The following is a 23,488-nucleotide window of genomic DNA, read 5'->3' as shown; positions in this document are numbered from 1 at the left end:
AAAAGTAATAGGGAGTCAGAGCTATAAAAGGCTCAGTGCTAAAGTATATGTGTATTGTATGGTGATTTCCAGAACTACAGAAAGAAAGAGGGGCAGGAGGGAGGAAGGCAGGAAAACTTAGAGTGTTAAAAATTGAAAGAGGGGCTGGAGCGATAGCACAGTGGGTAGGGCGTTTGCCTTGCACGCGGCCAACAGGGTTCAATTCCCAGCATCCCATATGGTCCCCCGAGCACCACCAGGAGTAATTCCTGGCTGCATGAGCAAGGAGTAACCCCTGTGCATTATTGGGTGTGACCCAAAAGGAAAAAAAATTGAAAGTAAGGACGCATATGTTGCTCGAGCCTGTGTGCTGCTTCTGCTTATGTGGCCAAGCACATGCGGTGCCCCAGCACATGTGTCGCCCGCATCTCCCCTCTTGAGCTGCGGCCTTTCACGCTTTCATGCTTAGTGCTGGGGTGTGTGTAGGGGCTCTTCCGCCCTTGGAGGAGCCCGGGTTCTCTCTTGAGCACATTACTCTCCACTCTCTTCCACTCTCTCTCCCTCTTTCCCTTCAAAACCTCAAAAAAAACCCGAATTTTTTAAAAATTGAAAGGAAAATACATAGAACAGAGTATTAAAGAAGACATGAAAGCTCTTTCAGTCCAGCAACACATGCACTGTGTCTCACACTTGATTCTCTCCTCCTCCTCCTCCTCCTCCTCCTCCCCCTCTCCCCCTTCCTCCCCCTCCTCCATCTCTTCCCCCTCCTTCCCCTCTTCCTTCCTCTCCTCCTTCTCCCTTTTCTTTGTGTCTGTGCCACACCCAGCAGTGCTCAGGGCTTACTCCAGCTGGCTCATGTTTGGGGATGAGCCAGTGGCAGTGCTCTGGGAACCCTACGCAGTGGCAGGGATCAACTTTGGGCGGGTGGCACACAGGCAAGTGCTACTTGCTGTACTATCTCTCTCTGGCCCATTTTAGCTAAAAACAATGACCATGTGTTTAACTTGTAAAGAAATTTTACACAGACAGGTAATCCGACAAGGAAACTCTTTCTGGGGAGAAAGGGATGTCTTGTTCCTGCATCTTCGCATGAGACATGTTTCACTTGCCCCATAAGTCTCTCACTCTGCCACGGGCCATAACCCAGTGAACGGGCATAAAGTTGTTCCGGCCCAAGTTGCTACCCCCAGCCCCTCACACCCCACTGACTCGTGACTTTGCTCCTTAGGAAAGGGAGAGGCGGAAACGCAGGGCACATGAATGACAGTGGCAACACAGTTGTAGACTGACTCTCTTCCTTCCCTCGTCAGTTCTACCTTGTCTAGGAACACATGCGAATTCTCATCAAGCACTCAGCATTAGGAGCTGCCAGGAGTGCTTATTGAACTTTACTTTTTGGAAGTAGCACTGTAGCACTGTCATCCTGTTGCTCACCAATTTGCTCGAGCGGGCACCAGTAACGTCTTGTTGTGAGACTTGTTGTTACTGTTTTTGGCATGCTGAATATGCCCCGGGGAGCTTGCCAGGCTGAAAGTAATGCTGTAGGTTAATTTTTAAAAAATTTATTCATTTATTGCCCCCCCTGTATTTTCCCCATACACTTTATATAAACACACTGGTCTACACAGCGTTTCATGCTGATTTGTTCCAGGCACTCAATATCCCAACACCAATCCCATCACCATGACTCCTTTCCCCCACCACTGTCTCCTACGTGCAGGAACAACTCCCCTGTGCTTTTGTCTACCGCCCCCCACCCCCCACACCCCCACGGACAGAAAAGCTTAAAGTGTGTTTGGCCTGTTTGTTATTTTTTGCCTCATCTGTGAGAAAAATCGGCTGAAAAGCTGAGTCACTGTTCTGGTTTGGAGTTTTTGAGTTCTCTGGCATCTGAGCCAGAGGCAGGAAAGCGGCACCGGGGCTGGAAAGATGGGCCGGCAGCCTAAAGGGTAAGTCCCCGGCACCCCATGTGGTCCCGTCCCTGACCCCCACCCAGCAGTAATTCCCGAGTGCAGAGTCAGGGGTATGCTCTGAGCACTGCCTGGTGTGGCCCCCAAACAACCACCATCAACAGTAACAACAAAAGAAATAAAGAAAAAGAAGGAAGGAAGGAAGGAAGGAAGGAAGGAAGGAAGGAAGGAAGGAAGGAAGGAAGAGAGGGAGGGAGGGAGGGAGGGAGGAAGGAAGGGAGGGAGAGGGGAGGGGAGGGAGGGAGAGGGGAGGGGAGGGAGGGATGAAGGGAGGGAAGAAAGAAAGAAAGAAAGGGAAAGAAAGAAAGAAAGAAAGAAAGAAAGAAAGAAAGAAAGAAAGAAAGAAAGAAAGAAAGAAAGAAAGAAAGAAAGAAAGAAAGAAAGAAAGAAAGAAAGAAAGAAAGGGAAAGAAAGCAGGCAGTACAAGACTTTTCTTTCTTTCCTTGCTCCCTCTCTCCTTCCTTGCTTCTTAGATGAGTCAGGACTGAGCTGGCATCAAAGGGACCCAGCCAGAAAGCATGAGGATCTTTATTAGGAGATGACAGTCACCGACTCAGCACAGGAGACGCAGTCACCTCCTTAGGTCAGAGGCAAGGAGCCGCTGCAGCAGTAACCGGGGCCGTTCCATATGCGAGGGGACAAGCAGGTCACAGGAATATCATAGCTACTAAAGGGACCCCACTCTGAAATAATTGGAGTTTCCAAGGAGGAAAATCAGACTCTTTGATGATGCCCTTAAATTCAATTGCTATTTTTGTTCCTGGGTACAGTCTGACTTGCTTTAATAAGAGAAAGAGGTAATAGAATAATTCAGATTAATAATAGAATGACCCTCTTTTCAGAGACCTACTTGCATCCTCTCTTTATTATCAGAGACTTCACTGAAATTACACATATTTTCAGTATCTCTTACAAACAATTCAGGGGGCTGGAGCGATAGCACAGCGGGCAGGGCGTTTGCTTTGCACGCAGCCGATCTGGGTTCGATTCCCAGCATCCCGTATGGTCCCCTGAGCACCGCCAAGAGTAATTCCTGAGTGCATGAGCCAGGAGCAACCCCTGTGCATTGCCAGGTGTGACCCACAAAACAAACAGAATTCAGGGCCTGGGAAATACTGCTCCTGGAATGTACCCGGGAACCGAACACCACAGCACTATTCACAGGAGCCGGAGTCTGGAATCAACCCAAAAACCTGAGAATAGGCAGCGCACCAAGAAACTACGGTACATTTACACAATAGAATACTAGGAAAAATGAAGTCACGAAATTCGCTTATAAACGGACGGACATGGGCAGTTTCACGCTGAGCGAAGTGAGTCAGAGGGACAGGAACAGATGTAGAATGACTGCACTCATTTGTGGGATATAGTAAAACTGTAGCACTAGCACTGTCGTCTCGTTGTTCATCCATTTGCTCAAGCGGGCACCAGTAACGTCTCCACTGTGAGACTAGTCTACTGTTTTTGGCATATCGAATATGCCACAGGGAGCTTGCCAGGCTCTGCCATATGGGCGGGATACTCTCAGTAGCTTGCCGGGAATCGAACCCAAGTCGGCTGGGCTGGCCGTATCCAAGGCAAACGCCCTACCTGCTGTGCTATTGACATTCCTAATAAGCAATAGAAAATAAACTATCTAGATTTACCATCTAGATATACCATCAAAATAACGGTGGTGGGAAGGTGTAACAGTGGTGGGATTGGTATTGAAATATTGAATGTAATCAATTAATGTGAACAACCTTATGAAAATAAAATTTAAAAAAATTTTTAAAGAAAGGCCTAAGGACTGAGCACTTCCTCCTGCGTCCCCAGGCCAGCAGCAAGACCAGGCCCAGGCGGGCTGAGCCGTGGGTTAGCAGCGTGTTTACACCCTCAGGGGGACGTGGCAGGCCACACCCAGCGTCCCCGGCCCCTGCTCTGCCTCCCTGGCAACCCAGCGCAGCCTCCCGAGTGCAAGAACACGGGCAGGCCCCCTCCCTGTGCGGGGTCACTGAGGTGCCCAGTCAGGGGGCTGCTGGCCTGGGCCGGGAACGTCTGTATTGACTCAGCGTCCTGGCCTGCATTCCCGCCCTTCTCCCCCCACCCGTTTGCGGGGAGATTTCTCTAACCCGTGCGGAACGCCTCTTTCTCCCCATTTCCTTCTGGCTCAGGCTGGCTCTTCAGCGGGGGACAGGTTGGCATTCATGCTCCTGCCCAGCGGAGGGACGGTGAGAGCAACCGGAAGCAGAGTCAGGGCAAGATGCTGGAAGAGAGATGCGGCTCCCTCAAACCCCATCCAGCTTAAGCTGCGGGTCACAAGGATCCCGTTTTTTTTTTTTTTTTTTTGCTTTTGGGTCACACCCGGCAATGCACAGAGGTCACTCCTGACTCTGCACTCAGGAACCACCACCCCTGGCGGTGCTCAGGGGACCATATAGGGGATGCTGGGAATCGAACCCGGGCCGACCATGTGCAAGGCAAACAAATGCCCTACCCGCTGTGCCAGCGCTCCAGCCCCAAGGATCCAGCGGAGCCTGAGCTGTCCGATGTTCTACAAAATCAAAGACCCAATGGGCCCCGCGGGCCGAAGCCCGGACGACTTCCAGCCCCCTCTGAACTTCCCCTCGCTTTGTTTTCGCAGCTTGATAGGAGTCTCAGGATGGGACAGGAGAACAGGAGGGATGGGCTATGTTTGCCGCAATAACACGGGAGGCTCAGCTAGCAACTGCGGGCTTAGCCGGGTCCGACGGGGACCTCATGCTCCCGAGGCGGGCTAGAGCCATTCTCACACATTTCCTTTTGCTGAAGTATTTTTGGTGATGATTTCATTAGCCGTTTGGTTGTGACATGCAGTAGAAAGCAAATCATTGTGTGGCTGCTAAGGGGGCAGGTTTGGGGGGTGCTTGGGAAAATGAGGAGACTGGTGGGGGGGAGGTCCCTCTGCTGGTGGGGTTAGGGTGGGAACATTGATTTAACAAGCACGTCGTGAACAACTTTGTCAACCACAGTGTTTAAATTCCTGAGTGCAGAGCCAGGAGTACTGTCACTGTCACTGTCACTGTCATCCCATTGCTCATCGATTTGTTCGAGTGGGCACCAGTAACGTCTCTCATTGAGAGACTAATTGTTACTGTTTTGAATAGTGTTTAAATAAAGTGGGAAAATAAGTTGTAAATGGGGAGAGGGTGAACAGACACTTTCTTTTTCCTTTTTTTTAACTCTTTTTTTTTTTTAATTGAATCACCGTGAGACACAGTTACAAAGCTTTCATGTTTGAGTTTCAGTCATACCATGATCGAACACCCATCCCTCCACCAGTGCACATTCTCCACCACCAATGTCTCCAGTAGCCCGCCCCCCATCCCACCCCACCCCCTGCCTCTATGGCAGACAAATTCCTCCATATCCTCTCTCTACATTTGGGCATTATGGTTTGCAATAAAGATACTGAGAGGTTATCATGTTTGGTCCTTTATCTACTTTCAGCACACATCTCCTAACCTGAATGATTCCTCCAACCATCATTGACTTAGTGATCCCTTCTCTATCCCAGCTGCCTTCTTCCCCAGCTCATGAGGCAGGCTTCCAACTATGGAGCAATCTTCCTGGCCCTTGTGTCTACTGTCCGTGGGTGTCAGTCTCATATTATGCTATTTTATATTCCACAAATGAGTGCAGTTATTCTATGTCTCTCTTCTCCTTCTGACTTATTTCACTGAGCATGATACTCTCCATGACCACCCACTTATAAGCAAGTCTCATGACTTCATCTTTCCTAACAGCTGCATATATTCTATTGTGAAGATGTACCAAAGTTTCTTTAACCAGTCATCTATTTTTGGGCACTCAGGCTGTTTCCAGATTCTGGCTATTGTGAACAGCGCTGCAATGAATTTTATAGGTACAGATGCCATTTCTACTGTGCTTTTTTGCACCCTCAGAATATATTCCCAGAAGCGGTATTGCTGGATCATATGGGAACTCAATTTCTAGTTGTTTTTTTTTTTCTTTTTGGGTCACAGCTTGCAATGCACAAGGGTTACTCCTGGCTCTGCACTCAGGAATTACTCCTGGTGGTGCTTGGGAGACCATATGGGATGCTGGGAATTGAACCCGGGTCGGCCGCATGCAAGGCAAACGCCCTACCTACTGTGCTATCGCTCCAGGCCCTCAATTTTTAGTTTTTGAAGGAATGCCCATATTGTTTTCCAAAAAGGCTGGAGCAGTCAGCATTCCTATCAACAGTGAAAGAGAGTCCCTTTCTCCCTGCATCTGTGCCAGCACTGATTGTTCTTGTTCTTTTTGATGTATGCCAAGAACAGACACTTTTTTTTGTTTTTTTTTTCTTTTTTGGTCCACCTGGTGATGTACAGGGGTTACTCCTGGCTCTTCACTCAGGAATTACCCCTGGCGGTGCTCAGGGGACCATATGGTATGCTGGGACTCGAACCCGGGTTGGCCCCGTGCAAGGCAAACACCCTACCCGCTGTGCTATTGCTCCAGCCCCAAGAACAGATACTTTCTTGAAGAACATAAGTAGATGGCCAGTAGGGACATGAATAAAATGTTCAAGTCACTTGTTTAGGGAAATATAGATCAAAATGCTGATATAAACCACCTCTCTGCAGTGAGGATGACCACATCCAAGACACAGGAAGAAGCACAGGCACAGCATTTTACCAAGGTGTATGCAAGGCTGCAAAGATACACCCTCTCCTCTCACAACACAGACCCTTTACACACAAAAGGGAAATCACACACACAACACACACAATACCTCCAATGTATGAAAACGACAATGAGCATAAACAAAACCTTTGCAAGGTACAGCATAAATAGCTGTGGTTCTCTCAGCTGGAGTCAGTAGCCCACATTTTCTCTACGTATTTCTGGGTTTCTGGAATCATTTATCAACAGGATATACTCATGGATTATTTTGCATAAGTTGAATATACAGAAATCCCTGTACATAAAACAAAGCAAAGTCAATTTGCTTTAGGATATTTGTAAATATTTGGAATAAAGTACAGAGGATAATAAGAATTAAAAGACACTGGCAGAATCATTCCTTTTTAGAAACAAAGCTATTCTGAAAGATTAGTGACGTGCAGGATGCTCTTATTTTAATAAAGTTTTTGAAAATAAGAGCTCATAGGCATATTTCAGAAAGCCCACCTCCAAACAATTTAGTTCTTGAGTTCATTTTTTTTTTGTTTTTCATCACACCCAGTGGTGCTCAGAGCTTACTCCTGGCTCTGTGCTCAGGAATTACTCCTGGAAGTGCTCAGGGACCATATGGGATGCCGGGATCCTATTCGAGTCAGTTGTATGCAAGGCAAATGCCCTCCCCACTATTGAGTCTCTCTGGTGATATCTTTTTTATTTTTTCGCTTTTTGGGTCACACCCAGCGATGCACAGGGGTTACTCCTGGCTCTGCACTCAGGAATAACCCCTGGCGGTGCTCAGGGGACCATATGGGATGCTGGGAATCGAACCCAGATCGACTGCGTGCAAGGCAAATGCCCTAGCCGCTGTGCTATTGCTCCAGCTCCGTCTGGTCATATTTTTAACTTAATTTTTCTAGCAACAAATCAAGTTTTGTGTCAGGGCTCTTATCACAATCCCAACTGACTGCAAAGGTATGGAGAGAAAGTTGTGACAAAACCAACCCACTGGGATGTCTCATGCGGGGGAAATTTGTTTCAAATAATTGAACTGCCTCGGCTGATGACTGTCAGGCCTAATGAGCCCATCACATGTGTCTTTCCTGCCAAAGTTTATTGCCTCTTGAATCAAAGCAACAATCTTTTATTGTCAGAGAGGCTGAGGAAGAGCTGGAGTAACTCACGGAAACTCCTGTCACTCTTGATCACACTGAGTTCCAGATTTTTCTACCAGCCACATAAATTGTTAAGAAGTTTCACATTCTGAAAATGCCCCACTGCTATTTTGATTTGTGGCGCAGCTTTCTTCCGGCTCTTACACCATTCTCTTTCTCTGTTAGCGCTCTTACATTATTCATTTTAAAAGTCTCATTCATTTATACAGCATCCGGGGCTGAGGGCTCTGCCTACCCACTTTGACTTGGATGACTGTTCCGTGGCCAGAGTTGCATCCCAGGGTGCCAAGGAATCCTTCCTCATGGCTCCACGTAACCAAGAGAGCATCAGATTCCCGGATGCGGGTGGACGCTCCTATGATCCTCAGACATCAACACTGTCCACATGAAGCACTGGCCCCTGCGGACCAGGTCATGTCGCCATTCCATGCCCAGGGATTTCCGGCAGTGAACTCGCCTTGCTCTAATGTCGTCTTGGCGATGGCTCCTGGGCATAGTTTGTCCGTGTCGGTGCAGATGCACAAACGATGGAACTTTCCTGAAACCCGAGTCCACTGGTTATTTTAAGTCTCCTTGTGACATTTTTGGGGGCTCCACCCAGTGATTCTTGGGGGACCATGTGCTTCTGGTGATAGAACCCGGGGTTCCCCAAAGCAAAGCATTCTCTATGTCCCTTGGTCCCCACCATTCTGGGGGGCTGAACACACCAGCAGTGCTCAGGGTCTCTTCCTGACTGTGCTTAGGAGTGACCCCTGGCAGTGTTTAGGCACTGCATGTGATGCCAGGAGTTGACCAGGGCCAGCTGCATGCAAGGCAAGTGCCTTTTCCACTGGACTATCTCTCTAGTCCACTGGGGCCATGTTTTGTTTAGTTTTGGGGCCACACCCAACAACACTCAGGGATTATTCCTGGTTCTGCACTCTGGAATTACTCCTGGTGGTGCTCGGAGGACCACAGGGACACCAGGGATTGAACCCAGGTCGGCCATGTGCAGGGCAAGAGCCCTTCCCGCCGTCCTATCGCTCGGGCCCAACCCGCACCATTTTCCAAAGCCACTTTATTGCAGTCTATGTTTCCCACCGTGACGGTCACCCATTTCTGGAGCAGGTGTCATGGGTCCTGACGTGTCTACAGTCACGTAGACGTCACCCCCAGCCAACGTGAGGACGTTCCCATCACCCAGACAAGAGTCCTGGAGCCCGCTCAGAGGCAACCCCGGTCCCAACCATGAACCTGCCTTCTGCCTTCACTCACTGCAGGGAGGGGTCCCGGACCACGCTCTGGAGTCCAGGCCACCCACCCCCAGCGGTTCTTGGCCATGCATCAGCTACCTGGGCTACATTTGGGGCCTGCAGAGCCACACCTGGTGGTGCTCGGGGGTCCAGCCCAGCTGAAGCTCTTGCAGGCAGATGCCCTAACTGTGCTCTCTCTAGGGTCACACATGGTGGTGCTCAGGAGCCATGCGGTACCCACCCCTAAAGCTAAATATATATATATATATATATATATATATATATATATATATATATATTGCTTTTTGGATCACACCTGATGATGCACAGGGTTACTCCTGGCTCTGCACTCAGGACTCACTCCCGGAAATACTGGGGGACCATATGGGATGCCGGGGATCAAACCCAGGTCGGCCTCGTGCAAGACAAGCTCCCTCTCCCCTATGCTATTACTCCAGCCCTAGCAGCAGAATTTTTTTTCGGGGGGAGGGGGGTCACACCCAGTGATGCTCAGGGGTTTCTCCTGGCTTTGCACTCAGAAATTACTCCTGGTGGTGCTCAGGGGACCCTGTGGGATGCCGGGGATTGAACCCGGGTAGGCTGTGTGCAAGGTAAGCACCCTCTCTGCTGTGCTATTGCTCTGGCCTCCAGCAGTTGGTTTTGAACAGAAACCCCGGAAGACTCTGTTTGCTTTTTGGGGTCACACCCGGCAAGCACAGGGGTCACTTCTGGCTCTGCACTCAGGAATTACTACTGGCGGTGTTCAGGGGACCATATGGGATGCTGGGAATCGAACCCGGGTCGGCCGCATGCAAGGCAAACGCCCTCCCCGCTGTGCTATTGCTCCAGCCCCAAAGACTCTGGATTCTGGGAAGAAGCTCTGAGCCTTGTCTGCCTCCTCTGTGGCACCCCCACCCCCTAAGGTTCCCCCCTTCTCCTCCTCTTTCTTGTCAGAGGAGCAGCAAATGGCCTTTCAAGGACCTAGAAGAAGCCCGGGGGGGGGGGGGGGGCGGGGAGGGAGTGTGCAGAGTGCAAGGTTCTATCCCCGGCTCCTCCGAGCTGAGAATCGCATCTTCTGTCAGGGTAGGGGGCTTCCCTCCTTCCTACAGGGCACCCCCGGCCACGCTAGGGGTCTGCGGAGTCATTGCAAGATACCTGTGCCCCCCCCCCATCTCCTGTCTTCTCTTTCGCTCTCCGCTCTGAGGCTACTTTGGTGATGCTTCAGCCCAGGGGCCCAGCGGGGAGACGGGGGATGCCAAGTACCAAACACCCACGCTCATGTTTCTCCCGTCGACCTAAAGATGCCCCCGGGGAGTAGGTACAGGGCAAGACGCTCCCCGGCTCAAGTCGTTATGGAAGCGGCGCTAGGGCGTCAGGCTGCCGTGGGCGTGAGCTCCCAGTGGGCTTGCTCCCTTGGGAGGAGAGTGTGTGAGCGGAGCTGAGAAGGGGCCGGGGGCAAGTCCCGGGAGGGGGTGGTCCCGCGGGAGACCCCGCGGGCGTGGACTCGCCCCTGCAGACGCGGCCCCAGCGGTGCTTTCCGACCTTCCGGCGCCCGCAGACCTGCACCTGCCCCAGCTCTGGGTCTGAGCCCGGGCTCCGGGCCACTAGGGACAGGCCAGAGGCTTGTAACTGTTCACGCTGGTGAGCCAGCGCGGATGTGTGGACCCCCCTGGCAGACGGGGCTTCTTTCTCCTTTGGTGTTCGGGCCACATCTGGTGGTGTTGGGGTTACTCCCCGCTCTGTACTCTGGGTCACTCCTGGAGTGCTCAGGGGATTGAACCTTGAACTGAACGACGTGGGTCGGCTGCCTGCAAGGCAAGCGCTCTAGCCACTGTACTACCTCTCTGGCCCCCACGAATTTCCTTACAGCAGTTGGCCCTGCCCGTGGTCCGGTCCAGCGGGGAATAAATGGGTTCATAAGCTGGGAACTGTTGAGCTACTGCTCTACGCCACCACAAGGGTGAAGCTCAAGAAATCATGACAAATGGAGGAAAAAGCCCACCTGGCCTGATTCACATGCATAAAGCTGGAAAATGTGCAGGAACCTGGGGGTGAGAGACGGGCGGCTGCCTGGAGGAGGTGGGCAGGATCAAAGGGAGCGATCGCACAGGGACATCAATCAGCAGGGAATCTTGGGGTGAGGTATGATAGGATGCCGTTGTGTTGGGGGGTCTCCTAAGTGGTGTTTAGGGGGCCAGGGGCCTTTCTCAGTGAGTCAGCCACCCGGGCCACTGGCTCTGGGGGTCCTGAAGGTGGGGTGTTGTCCAGGCCTTAGGGTGCAGGGAGGACAAGGGACGTCCCAGCAGTGCTTGGGGCCTTAGGGTTGCACCCAGCGATGCTCAGGGGTCCAGGTGGCGCCAGGGGCTGCCCGGGGGTCGCTCCAACCCCCGTGTAGGGCTCTGAACCTACTTACCGCCTGACCCCGGCCAGTGCACGTGTGTGCAGGAAGACGCTTCCATACAGACGGGCATTCAGCAGGGCACAGGAGGGGCCACAGCAGAAATGCAGGGGGGAGGACACTGCCTTGCACACGGCCAACCCTGGCATCCCCACGAGGTCTCCCGAGCAGCCCAGGAAGTGACGCAGAGCCAGGAGAAAGCCCTGAGCGTGGCCAAGTGTGGCCCCAACACGAAACAAAAAGGCTCATTGAGAAGAGACTCGAGCAGAAGCTTCACTGGCGACGGCAGCTGAAGTCCGAAGGGACACGCCAGGCCGGGCTGGACGCGGCCCCAGAGAAGGGGAGGTGGGGTCAGAGCTGGGGAGTGTCCAGGGCTGCACTTAGCCATGCTCCGGGAACCGTGTGGATCGAAGGGGAAGGGCAGGCAAGAGCCGGAACCCCCCGCCCTCCCCCCACCTCTGCAGCCCTGCAGTCTCCGTGGGGCTGCCCCACCCTGTCTCTGTGGTCGCTGAGGTCTGGCTCCAAGTCCAGCAAGGACCAGTGTCCTCGCCATTTCTCGGGAACCTTGTACGTACTCAGGAGGACGTTCGTTCGTGTTCATAGTTTGCCTGTGCAGAAACCGGCGGAGAGGAGTCCTGGGGGGTGTTTAGGACGGGGGTGGAGAGGCTGTGAGTGGGGTTTGAGAGGCTCCAAGGGGGCAGGGGGGAGGCGCCTGCCACAGAGGCAGGCTGGGGGGTGGAAGGTGGGGGCGTGGGGGGGGTGGAACCTGGGGACACTGGTGGAGAGATGGAGAGATGTTGGGACACTGTGCCTGAGACCCAATCACGGGCAGCTTTGTAAGGGTCTGTCTCACAGTGATTCAATAAAAACACGTTTTGTTCTGTTTTGCTTTCTGGGTCACACCTTGTGATGCCCAGGGGTTACTCTTGGCTCTGCACTCAGGAATTACTCCTGGCGGTGCTCAGGGGAACATATGGGATGCTGGGAATCGAACCCGGGTCAGCCGCGTGCAAGGCAAACGCCCTCCCCATTGTGCTATCGCTCCAGCCCCTAAAAGCATGTTTAAAAAAACAAAACAACAATAACCATAAACGTGAGTCGATGTGGGGAAAGCTTGCATTTCCCTCCACTCTCCCCCGCTCTCAGCTGGGAGCTCCCCTGCCACAAGGCAGGAAAACAGAAGCTCACTCGCCGCGTGTCTCCTGAGGGGACGCTCATGGGAAAGCGGGTGACTCTCAGGGGTGGTCAGGCTCGGCAAGGCTGTGTCGAGGGCGGAGCCCCAGAGCATCGCCCAAACCCCCACAGCGGCAGTGAGCCTTGAGACGTGGGAAAACGCTGCTACAGCCGCTCAGGAGGGCGAGAGCTCGGGCACGGGGCGCCAGGCGGGCACGGGCAGGCAGCGGCAGGAAAGCACAGAGGCAGAAGCTCCAACGCCTGCTACTCTGCAGAGCAGCGGCTGGACTCCCGAAGGCCACGAGCACGTCTGGGAGACGCTCCCAGAGCGAGACTCTGAGCGTCTGGAGGACACCCCATGGCTATGTCCAGCCCCGGCTCCCCATAGGACTCCCCCCGCCCCCGCCCCAGCCTGCCAGGAGTGATCCCTGAGCACCGAGCCAGGAGTAAGCTCTGAGCAATGCAGGGTGTGGCCCAAAAATCACAGAAACAAACAAACAAAACAAAATAGGAGGCCGGCAGGAAACTCTGCTGAGGTCTGTCCCTTCCGCAGCCGGCAGCTCAAACCCACTCTGGGCCCAAGCAGGGGGTCCGGCTCTAACACCCCCGAGAGCTGATGGTTCGATATTGAACAAATGCCAAAGTCGCTGAGAGCTGATTATGAGAGGTTGTGAGTCGCTGGGCCCGGAGTGGCACCTCCCTGGGGGATGCCCTTGAAAGCAGACTCTCGCCTGGGGCCTGAGCCCTGGGGAGGGCGGAGTGAGCAGAGCCTCAGGGAATGGCCCCCCGCCCATCCCCCTCCCTGGCTGCCTGCGGATGGGAGAAGGTGGGGGGGCGAGGCAGGGGCTGGAGCTGGCGTCTCTGTGGTGGACGCTGGCTCGCTGCGTCCGCTTTCCTCATTTCAGTTGCGGGACGATTTTGAAATAGTCGCAAACATTCAGCAAAGCGGAGAGAATTGTGCCTGGAGCCCCCCCAGCCCCCTCTTAGGGTCTCTGGCACCTTGTGAGGCTCACTGCCAACAGAGACCCCCCCCCCCCCGCATCCTTAGCCCGGCCCGGCTAAGGATGAGGGCAGGAACACACCCCCTGGTTCCCAGGGGCCGCTCCCAGCCTGCTCAAACCCCACGTGGGGCAGGGGGCAGGGGTGGAGTGTGGGTTTCCCACATGCAAAACACCTGCTCCAGCCCTGCCAGCCACACCCCTGGTTTTGTGTTAATTGAAAACACCAGGACACACCCCTGAGAGGGTTAGAACACGTTTTTGAGTGGAAAGTAACTTCTCCCGGGTGCCTTTGTCACGCGGGAGAGCCCAGGGCACGAAGCCGAGGTGTTCTGGGCCTTGGCCTGGATTGCGGGGGGGGGGGGGGGGGCTCCCCGCTGGTTCTCCAAGGGAAGGGTCTTTGTGCTGAAAGCGCTTCCGTTGGCTTTGCGTGTGGAGGCCACCACCCAGTCACCGCGAGCAGGCAGGCAGAGCCCCTTCGCCCAGTGGCGGGGCCCAAGCACCTCCCCGAGTCTCTAAGTGGTTATTATTATCCTATTTTGGCGGGGAGGGCGGTCACAGCCAGCCGTGTTCGGGGCTCACTCACGGGTCTGTGCTCAGGGATCGCTCTTGGCTGCTCTTAGGACCCTGTGCAGTGCCAGGGAGGGAACCACAGTCGGCCACGTGCCAGCCGAGTGCTTGAACCCCGCTCTAGTACCAGATAGCTTTTTTTTTAAAGCTCTGTTTAAATTGATGTTTTTTTTTTTTTCTTTTTGGGTCACACCAGCAATGCTCAGGGGTTACTCCTGGCTCTGCACTCAGGAATTACTCCTGGCAGTGCTTGGGGGACCATATGGGATGCCGGGGATCGAACCCGGGTCGGCCGCATGCAAGGCAAACGCCCTACCTGCTGTGCTATTGCTCCGGCCCCTAAATTGATTTTTTAAAATATTTTTTCTTTTTTATATATATTTTTAATGAATCACCGTGACATACATTAACAGACTTACAAACTTTCGTGCTTACGTTTCAGTCATACAGTGATCGAGTATCCATCCCTCCACCAGTGCCCATTCTCCACCACCCATGTTCCCAGCGTCCCTCCCGCCACCCCCCCTGCCCCCCCCCCCCCCCCGCCTCCCAAGCCTCTATCTTATATCACAGATGCGTTGCCGTGAATTTGACCTTCTCTCAAAACGTCATGTCAAAGACTCCTTATTTACTTGCAGGATTTCCAGGGCGACGTTTTGCAGGTAGAGACCTCGAGGGCTGCTCGGGGGACCACGAGGGGCCGGGAACTGCTCCTGCGTGTGCCGGAACCCCGAAGGGCTCCGACAGCCCCCTGCAGCCACCCCGAGGTCTCGGATCGTGAGGAAGCGTTCCGCATGGGCCCCTGGACAGACTCGTGATCAGACCTCGGAAGGGACCAAGTCGCAAGCATTCACAGGCACGTGGGCCTCGCGGCTGAGGACTCGCGGGCGCCCCCAGGGGGATGCTCCCGGCCCTGCAGAAGCCGGGCAGCGGTGCGCACGCCCACGGCTGCCGCGTGCCAGCCGCCTCACAGCTGAGCGCCGCAGAGATGCCCAACTGCCGAAGATGCAGCCTGAGCAGTCTGGGGTCTTCTCCGCTGGGGGTGGGTAGCGACCCACCGCCCCCTGCTCCCCGTACTTGCAGAAGTCCCGGCAGCTTCACCCATATCCTCCCCCACTGCTGCCGTGTCAGCTCACAGCCCAGCCCAGTATTCTGGAGTTTGTGGGGTGCACAGACAGCCCCAAAGTCTACTGACCACCCCAGGAGGAGCCACCAGGCTGGATGGAAAAGTCACCCAGGAGCCAGCAAGGCTCAAGAAACCAAAACACTAACTAACATGGGAGGCTTAGCTAGCAACAACGGCTGAGCAAACCCGAGACTTAATGATCCCATGGAGTGACAGAACAACTTTCACACCTTTTCTCTGACATTCTTTCCTTTATCATTCCATTAGCCATTTGGTTGTAACAAGCAATATAAAATAAATTATTTTGTGCCTGCTAAGGGGACAGGCAGAAGGGGTGGTTGAGAAAACGGGGACAGAGGTGGTGGGATTGGGGTTGGAATACGGAGTGCCTGTAATGGGTGCATCACGCACAACTATGTATGCCCCGTGATTAACGATTCATCCTCTGTCATTGTCATCTGGCCAGGTAGTTCTTTCCTTCTGTTTATGCTCATTTCTTCTTCTCATTCTTCTTTTTTTTTTTTTTTTTTGCTTTTTGGGTCACACCTGGTGAAACACAGGGGTTACTCCTGGCTGCTTTGCACTCAGGAATTACTCCTGGGGGGAGTAATTGCTCGGGGGACCATATGGGATGCTGGGAATCAAACCTGGGCCGGCTGCATGCCAGGCAAATGCCCTCCCCACTGTGCTATCGCTCCAGCCCCCGTTTACGCTCATTTCATGCCTTCATAGGGGACTCAGAAATTACAAGGTGGTTTCAGGGACTCGCCTGAAAATGAACAGGAGCACCAGCAGCTAAGAATTTGTAAAACGCTGTAGAAATCTGAAGTAAAATAACAGTACATGAGGCCTAAAGGTATTTTCATCTTACGATCACAGAGCATACATTTGTTTATAGTGCAGAAATAATTGGAATTTAAGGGACATTTCAGTCTCTCCGCAGGTAAAAGACAAGCTTTGCACTGGGGTTCTAGTGCCCTCACCTGGAAAAACGCAGTACTGCAGCTTGGTCAAATCTGTTGAGGGCGGTGGCGTTCTCTGAATTCTTTGAACCACGTTTAAAATAAGACAAAGAGAATAATACAATTCTACTGAAAGATATTGGGAGATTATAAAAAAAGTTTTGCTTTTTTTTTGGGGGTCACACCCAGCGATGCACAGGGGTTAGTCCTGGCTCATACACTCAGGAATTACTCCTGGCAGTGCTTGGGTGACCATGTGGGATGCTGGGAATCAAACCCGGGTTGGCCGCGTGCAAGGCAAACGCCCTACCCGCTGTGCTATCTCTCCAGCCCCCGATTATCAAAAAGCTTTAAATAAAATTGTATTGTATGACCTTATTACACAACAATAGAGAGCTTTAGGCTGATTATTTTCATTTCAAACCCTTGATGAGCTCTCACGATATTCTGAAATCCCCGTGGCAACCATGACTTCATACGAAAATACCCGCTTAAAATTTTTGTGTGTGTGTTTTTGGTTTTTTTTTTTTACTAGTTTATTTTTAATTAGAGAGTCATCGTGAGGGTACAGTTACAGATCCATACATCTTTGTGCTCATGTTTCCCCCATACAAAGTTCGATAACCCATCCCTTCACCAGTGCCCATTCTCCACCACCAGTAAACCCAACATCCCTCCCCCCCTCCCCAGTCCCGTCTCCCCCCACCCCACCCTGCCACTATGACAGGGAATTCCCTTTTGTTCTCTCTCTCTGATTAGGTGTTGTGGTTTGCAATAAAGGTGTTGAGTGGCCATTGTGTTCAGTCTCTAGTCTGTATTCGGCCCGCATCACCCTTCCCCCACATGACCTCCAACCACATTTTACTTGGTGGTCCCTTCCCTGAGTTACCCAGAATGAGAGACCAGCCTCCAAGCCATGGAGATAATCTCCTGGTACTTATTTCTACTATTCTTGGGCGTTAGTCTTATAGTCTATTATTCTATATTCCACAGATGAGTGCAATCTTTCTATGTCTGTCTCTCTCTTTCTGACTCATTTCACTTAGCATGATACTTTCCATGTTGATCCACTTATATGCAAACGTCATGACCTCATTTTTTTCTAACAGCTGCATAGTATTCCATTGTATAGATGTACCAGAGTTTCTTCAACCAGTCATCTGTTCTAGGGCACTCGGGTTTTTTCCAGATTCTGGCTATTGTAAACAGTGCTGCGGTGAACATATAAGTGCATATGTCACTTCGACTATACTTTTTGGCTTTTCTGGGATATATTCCCAGCAGTGGTATTGCTGGGTCAAATGGGAGCTCAACCTCTAGTTTTTTGAGAATCGTCCATACTGTTTTCCAAAAGGGCTGAACTAGCCGGCATTCCCACCAGCAGTGTAGAAGGGTCCCTTTCTCCCCACATCCTCTCCAACAGCGGTTGCTTTTGTTCTTTTGGATGTGTGCTAGTCTCTGTGGTGTGAGGTGGTATCTCATGGTTGTTTTGATCTGCATCTCTCTGACGATTAGTGATATAGAGCACTTTTTCATGTGCCTTTTGGCCATTCGTATCTCTTCCTTGGTAAAGTTTCTGTTCATTTCTTCGCCCCATTTTTTGATGGGGTTGGATGTTTTCTTCTTGTAGAGTTCAACCAGTGCTTTATATACCATTGATATTAACCCCTTATCTGATGGGTATTGTGTAAATATCCTTTCCCATTCTGTAGATAGTCTTTGTATTCTGGTCACTGTATCTTTTGCGGTGCAGAAGCTTTTTAGTTTAATGTAGTCCCATTTGTTGATTTCTGTTTTTACTAGATTGTTTAGTTCCGTGTCATCTTTGAAGATACCTTTATCTTCAATATCGTAGAGGGTTTTGCCGACCTTGTCTTCAATGTACCTTATGGTTTGTGGTCTGATGTTGAGGTCTTTAATCCATTTTGATCTGACTTTTGTGCATGGTGTCAGGTCGAGTTCTAAGCTCATTTTTTTGCACCACACTTGGCCACACCTTATGTGTTTTTGTTTTGAACCACACTTGGCCACACCTTATGATGCAAGGGGGTTTCTCCTGGCTCTGCACTCAGGAATCATTCCTGGCAGTGCTCAGGGGACCCTATCGGATGCCGGGGGTCAAACCTGAATTGGCTGCGTGCAAGGCAAACGCCCTCCCCGCTGGACTATTACTCCAGCCTGAACATTTTTAAAAAAATTTTTTTTGGAGGGGGGCACATAGCCAGCAGTGCTCAGGGCCTATTCCTGTTGGTGCTTGTGAAACCCCATTTGGCGCCAGGGTTGGAACCCATGTTAGCCGCCCGTTGGCAAGTGCCCTACACTGCACTAGTGCCTGCCCCCACCCAGACACGTCATGTCATTTCTGTTGTTGACAGCGGGGGGCACCCGCGGGCCATGATGAGGTTCTGCCAATGGGCGCTTCACACACAGGGACGCCTCCTCCCCGTCCTAAGGCGGCGGCTACTCCTGACCGCTTCCAGAGGGCCAGCCTCGGCTCTCCCGGGGCAGAAGCAGCAGCGGCACGACTGTCCTCTGGGGGGGGGGGGGTCAGCGCGAGCAAGAGACTTGTGCAAGCTCGGGTCCCCCAGAACCTGTCTGTGGATCGCGGGTCAAGAGCCCGTGGAAGCTGTTTTTTTTTTTTTTCTTTTTGGGTCACACCCAGTGATGCACAGGGGTTACTGCACAGGGGTTACTCCTGGCTCTGCACTCAGGAATTACCCCCTTGCAGTGCTCAGGGGACCCTATGGGATGCTGGGAATCAAACCCGGGTCGGCCGCGTGCAAGACAAACGTCCTACCCGCTGTGCTATTGCTCCAGCCCTGCCTGGAGGCTGTTTCTGGTTCATAAGCCGCTTTCTGCTCACTTTCTCACGGGCTGTCCCGAGTGTCCGGGCCACAGCGCTTGCAGGGGAATCACGCAGTGCGGAGACCGGGGAAGACTCACTTGCTGTGCAGAAGGGATGAGCCTGACCCGGTGGGGAACAACCAGAACATTCTCTGCAGCCACGAGAGTCCCCGTGGGATGGATTTCAAACCTCAGGTGAATGCAAGACGGAATGAAAGACGGGACGGGGATGGCCAGGTAAGGTTTTTTTTTTTTTTTTTTTTTTTTTTTTTTTGGTTTTTGGGTCACACCTGGCGATGCTCAGGGGTTACTCCTGGCTCTGCACTCAGGAATTACTCCTGGCGGTGCTCAGGGGACCATATGGGATGCTGGGATTTGAACTCGGGTTGGCCACGTGCAAGGCAAATGCCCTACCCGCTGTGCTATCACTCCAGCCCCACGGCCAGGTAAGTTTGATGGGGGTCTCACACATGGTTTGGATCAGGCTAGGACAGGCTAGGAGATATGTGCGTGTATCTCAGACCTCCCTCGGGAAAAAGACGAATTGAAGCGAAACCTCAAGAAAGAAAGTTAGGCGTCAGTGGGGTTGCGGGGTTAGTAGAGCAGGTAGGGTGCTGGCCTTGCATGGGGCTGAGCCGGGTTCGATTCCCAGCAGCCAGGAGTGACCCCTGAGTGCCGGGCCAGGTGTCAGTCAGTCCTGGGTACCGTCATGTGCAGCACAAAAACAGAAGAAAAAAATAAACCTAACTAACAACAAAGTCATCACCAAAAGATTTGGAATTAGACTCATCTGAAAATCAAGCTTGGCAAAGCCAGTGAGAAATAGTCAAATACAGTTCCTAGGAGTAAATAAACTGCCTGGCGTAAAGGGGGAAAACATCTAATATGTATAAAATCTAATAAATATCTAATCTAATCCTAGACCTCTCCCATGCAAAGGCCAAATTTTCTTTTTTTTTTAAACAAATTTTATTTTATTTTATTTATTTTAATTTTTTTGCTTTTTGGGTCACATCTGGCGATGCACAGGGGTTACTCCTGGCTCTGCACTCAGGAATTACTCCTGGCGGTGCTCAGGGGACCATATGGGATGCTGGGATTTGAACCCGGGTTGGCCGAGTGCAAGGCAAACGCCCTACCCGCTGTGCTATAGCTCCAGCCCCCCAAATTTTCTTAATATATAAAGAACTTAAAAAAACACACCCAAGAAAAATGGTCAAAGGGGCTGGAGTGATAGCATAGCGGTAGGGCGTTTGCCTTGCATGCGGCCGACCCGGGTTCGATTCCCAGCATCCCATATGGTCCCCTGAACACCACCAGGAGTAATTCCTGAGTGCAGAGCCAGGAGTGACCCCTGTGCATCGCCAGGTGTGACCCAAAAACCAAAAAAAAAAAAGTCAAAGATGATGACCCAAATGTTCATAAATAGGAAATACTAAAATCTCTCCAATAAAAGTGTATAAAAGGAGTGCCAGGCCCGGAGAGAAGGTGTAGGAGTGAGGATGCAAGCAGTTTCCCCAGTTGATGCCTGCTGAGCCCCCCTCCTCCACCCCCCCCAACCCGGAGCCCCACCCCCACCCCGGACAAATAACAGCTACAAAGCACCATCTCATCCACATAAAGAAATTAGAATCAAAATTCTCTGGAATCCTCCCAGTGCTCAGATCCACGTGGACCAAAACAGCCCATTTCCAGAATGCTGGGGGCAGGTGTGTGTGTGTGTGGGGGGGGGGTCTTCCTTCCCTGGGCAGGAGGACAGCTTTGTGGTTTATCTCGGGCGCTAGTCAAGCTCCAAACACCCTCTGGCCCAGAAACCCCGGGTCTTTATCTTAGAGCAAGCTTGCACACCTGAACCGGTAGGGTCATTGACAGCTTATGGTTTGCAAAAGCATCGACAGCATCAAAATACCTATGAACAGCGTAAGGCAGAGCGGAGCTGTTGAAAGGAAGGCCACCGTGGAGGAAGTGCATGGGAGGTTCCTAACATTTGGGCGGGTTTCTAAGAGGAGAATGGAAATGCGGACGGCTCTGAGCCGGGAGGCACCAGGCACCCACACCCCGTTTCCGGGACTGATTTCACACACCTTCTCCACTAGGCACCCAGTGGATGGGTGCAGGGTCCACACAACCTGCATTTGGGAAGTACTTTCAAATGTCAAGTGTCACCACTACCACACGGGGGCGTGTGGGGCAGGTCTGAGTGCGGGGAGGGCAGAATGCAGAAGCCGGGAAACTAGGGTTGCTTTTGCTTGTTTGTTTCTTGCCGGGGATCACACCTGGGGCCTCGCAGGTGCAAGGCATTATAGCCCCAGGTGTTTATATATCGAGTGGGACCTGAGCAATGCTATGCATGGGGGCGGGGGGTGGGGGTCAGGGCATTTGCCTTACATGCCGATGACCCAGGTTCGATCCCGGGCATCCTGCAGGGTCTCCCAGAGCACTGCCAGGAGTGATCCCTGAGCTCAGAGCCAGGAGTCAGCCCTGAGCATCACTGGGTATGGCACAAGAAACAAAACACGTCCGCTCCTGATGTCCACAATCCACCTCCGGCCTCCATCTTGGTGCACCAATAGCCTGAGCCAGAAACTCCCAACTGAATCCCCAGATGGATTTGCTTCCTACAGAAATGTCTCTGGAACCCAGCCCTGTACAATCTTAGACAGTCACACAACCTCTTGTGATATGCAAAATGAGCAATAGAAAATAAATGATCTAGCGTCTGCCCGTGAAAGGCAGGCTTGACATAGCCCCACGCCGGCCGAGGACGGGAAACATCCTTCTTTCTCGTTTTTTTTTTTCCCCTTGTCGGGCGGCATAGCCATATTATGAGGACTGTTTTTTTTTTTTTAATTTTATTTATTTATTTATTTATTTATTTTTGCTTTTTGGGTCACACCTGGCGATGCACAAGGGTCACTCCTGGCTCTGCACTCAGGAATTACCCCTGGCAGTGCTCAGGGGACCATATGGGATGCTGGGAATCGAACCCGGGTCGGCCGCGTGCAAGGCAAACGCCCTACCCGCTGTGCTATCACTCCAGCCCCATGAGGACTGTTAAGCAGGCACAAACTTGGTGGCATGGGAAGGAGAAAAAAAAAAGGAGTTATGTACTTGGAACAGCGGGACTTCATACTCTTTATTCTCAGCAATGGGAAACTAATTACCAAATGCTTCCTTGTCAGTAGGGCTGTCTTTTCTGGGGGGAAACTCCAACAACAATAGTAAGTTTTGTGTTGAAATATGGAATGTAATCAAGGTAAAGAGAAAATGAAGTGAAATTTATCAGTTACGCTGGCCGGGATGGGGGGCGGGGGATGGGAGGCATACTGGGGTTTTTGGTGGTGGAATATGGGCACTGGTGAAGGGATGGGCGTTTGAATATTGTATAACTGAGACATAAGCCTGAGAACTTGGTAACTTTCCACATGGTCACTCAATAAAATAAATTTAAGGGCGGGGGAAAAATAAATAAATTAATTAATTAATAAATTAATTTAAAAAAAAAGAAAGGCAGGCTTGAATGGTGGTGGGAAAATTCGAGCAAAATATAATGCCCAAAAGTAAGAGAGAGAGTATCTGAGAAATTGCCTGCCATAGAGGCAGGGGGAGGACTGGGATGGGGGCGGGGGGTACCGAGGACATTGGCGGTGGAGGGATGGGTGTTCGGTCATTGTATGCTCGTAACTCAAACATGAAAGCTCTGTACTGTGTCTCACGGTGATTCAATAAGCAAACAAAAAGAAACAAACAAACAAAAGGGCTCTAGGCTTTGAGTGTGCGCCCGTGTGTGTATTGGGAGGGGGGTGCTCCTGATCTATGGGGTGTAGGGGGGCAGGGGGGGTGCCACGGGTGAACGGTTAATTTCACTGATGGCTTCAAATCTCACCCACTGAAAAGGTAACCAGCCAAAGTGAGTCAGGGATGGCTGCGGGGCAGGGGAGAGCAGCACACGTCAGACAGCCCCCTGGCACGGGTGCCAAAGCCTCACGGGCACGCAAACACAGACACACACACACACACACACACACACACACACACACACTGCAAACACCAGCAGCAGCATGCAGCCACACGCACAAACCACAGGGCCCAGGGAAGCAGCGCCTGTGTGCCTCCGTGTCACAAGGGGGGTCCCAGTAGACGCCAGGGGGTCTGAGAATTTTCTTCCCGCCCCAGGAAGCGTGACAGCCACCCAGCCCTGCCCCGGCTGGCGCCCGGGCGCGTGTCCTGCTCACCACGGGCCACTCTCATCGCGGGGACCAGGGGGACCCGAGGCGGAGGAGGGCGGGGAGCCGGAGGCCGGACTGGGGCCGGGGCAGGAAGGCTGGTCCCCGGCCTGCAGCTGCCAGGGGGGCTTGCTCCGACCCCGGCACGCCGCGAACCGGGCCGGGGAAGCAGACGGAGTGTGCGGGTC

Source organism: Sorex araneus, chromosome 1 (assembly GCF_027595985.1).
Source record: "Sorex araneus isolate mSorAra2 chromosome 1, mSorAra2.pri, whole genome shotgun sequence".
NCBI lineage: Eukaryota > Metazoa > Chordata > Mammalia > Eulipotyphla > Soricidae > Sorex > Sorex araneus.
This window is presented reverse-complemented; position numbering follows the sequence as displayed.